The sequence below is a fragment of the Falco rusticolus genome, chromosome 5, assembly GCF_015220075.1.
Source record: "Falco rusticolus isolate bFalRus1 chromosome 5, bFalRus1.pri, whole genome shotgun sequence".
In the NCBI taxonomy this organism is placed as follows: Eukaryota; Metazoa; Chordata; class Aves; order Falconiformes; family Falconidae; genus Falco; species Falco rusticolus.
This window is the reverse complement of record NC_051191.1, coordinates 14,854,974-14,857,012: the sequence shown is the minus strand read 5'-3', so window position 1 is coordinate 14,857,012 and position 2,039 is coordinate 14,854,974.

Genomic DNA, 2,039 nt, shown 5'->3' with positions numbered 1-2,039 from the left:
GTGCTGGTGGGGGGAAGTGCCTGGACTAGCTGCAACATCAAGGCACTGAAAAGGGGCATGGAGATGATGAGCACAACAAGCCCATGCCACGCTCCCTGCCTCCCCACATGACAGTGCCTGTTCCCAGGTCCCTGATAGCTGTGGAGGCCACCTGGCACTGGGCACCCTTTACCCTGGCTACCCTGAGGCAGCCTTAGGTTCTCTCTAGTCCACTCAGGCCACCTTCTACGGCCTTCATAGCACCCCAGACCGCTCTGCAGAGCCTCAAGCGCTCAATAAAAGCACACTGGACCAGGGATCTGGTCCCCTAGACTCGACCATTCCACTCAAGTCCCCGTGGCACTCCTCCATAGATGTCTGGTACCCCCAGAGCCTCCAGTTGCTCGTCAAGCGTGGTCGATACTACAGCCAGAAGGCGGCCAAAGAGGGGGGAGGGGGGACAGCCAAGCAGCAGCTGCTTTGCTCCCCGCTCAAAGCTACTGGCGCTCCCTCCAGCCACGGCAGCTGTAGGCTTGGGCTTGGCAACATGGCGCAGCTGTGAAAGCAGAGCAGCCTGGGGAAGCCCAGGAACTCCGCGGCATAAGCAAAGGCCCAAGCTCGTGGATCTGCCCTGACCCCCAGCTGGCCGTGAGAGTCCACTTTCAAGTTTGCTTGCGCCTCGTCCAGAAGCACCCGGGGTTCCCACCAGGAGCCGGCCTAAGGCATTCTCTGCTTCCAGGTGCCACCCCCAAGGCCCCGAGCCCTGCGATGACCTGCCTTCCCTTCTTCCACTCTGTCCTCATGCTTCTCTCAGAGCGGGCAGAGCTTCAGCCCTTTGCAGTGACCCTTTGTGCCCGACGTGGCAGCCCGCCTCCTTCGGCAGGTGCCGGGCGCGGAAGTCCTTGCCTTGCACAGGAGACTGAAGTGGACTGGCGCGTGGTTAGCCGTGCAGACAGAAACACTTTATTGCGAGAAGTCAGCCAGCTTCATTCTGCCCTTGCGAGGAGCGCGGGCAGGACAGAGCAGGCCTTTGACACGGAGGTTGCCTTTGCTTCAGCAGGCATTGCCCCAGCGGGAAGCGGTGGTGGTGCGCTGCAGCCTGCCCTGGACCCTCTTCATCGTGCTGCTCCAAGCTGTTTCCCCCTTAGGTACTGCAGGAGCTCCTGCAGCCGAGTAAAGAAGTCCAGCAGCTTCTGGACTGGAAACGGGCAGGGTGTAAACCTGCCCGCTTCTGTTGGCCTTGGCCTTGGCCTTGGCCTCTGGACGGGGGTGTAGGTGAAGACCGGCTGTGGCCTTGCAGTAGTCGTTACTGCTAGGCGCAGGCCCATCTGCGCCAGGATCCAGTCGTAGAAGTGCTGGGTGGAGGTGTAGACGCCGGGCTTCCTTGCTCTCGCACAGCCCGTCCCCCAGCTGGTCACACCAACAAGCCAGAAGTAGTCCGCGCGCTTGTCTTGGCACACGAGAGGCCCACCGCTGTCCCCCTGCAGCGCAGGAGAGAGGATGAAGGGGTTGCTGGGTGGCCAGCGTCAGCCCGGTGGCGGGCTCCTTCTCTCTCACAGCACCTGCCAGAGCTGTATGGAGTGGCCAGGCAAGCTCTGTAGAAGCTTGCCTGGCAGGGGGCGGTGGGCTTGCAAGGCAGGGCTCGCTCTCACTGCGGCACGGTGATGCTGCAGGTGTAGGCAGACGGCTGTGTCAGGCTTGGGATGGTGGAGCTCTGGGCTGCCAAGGGCACCGGGTGGGCCTTCCAGGCAGAGTGTCAGGCCTCTGGGACAAGGCGGGCAGGCCCTGGGCAAGGGCCTTCCCGTGGGGAAGGGCGGGGGAAGGCCCTCATCGGTGGGGACCCAGCCATGGGAGTGTGAGTGGCCAGCAAAAGGCCGTGAGTGACGGCACACGTTTGGGCGGTTGTGGCGGGGCTGCCTGTGCTGCCGGGGCTTGGCTTGTAGCACACTCCTACCTGGCAGGTGTCGATGCCGCCCTGCGGGTAGCCAGCACAGATGTTGTGGGTGTGGATGGCCCCTCTGTACCACCCGCTGCTGTTACAGACCCTGGCATCGATGAGG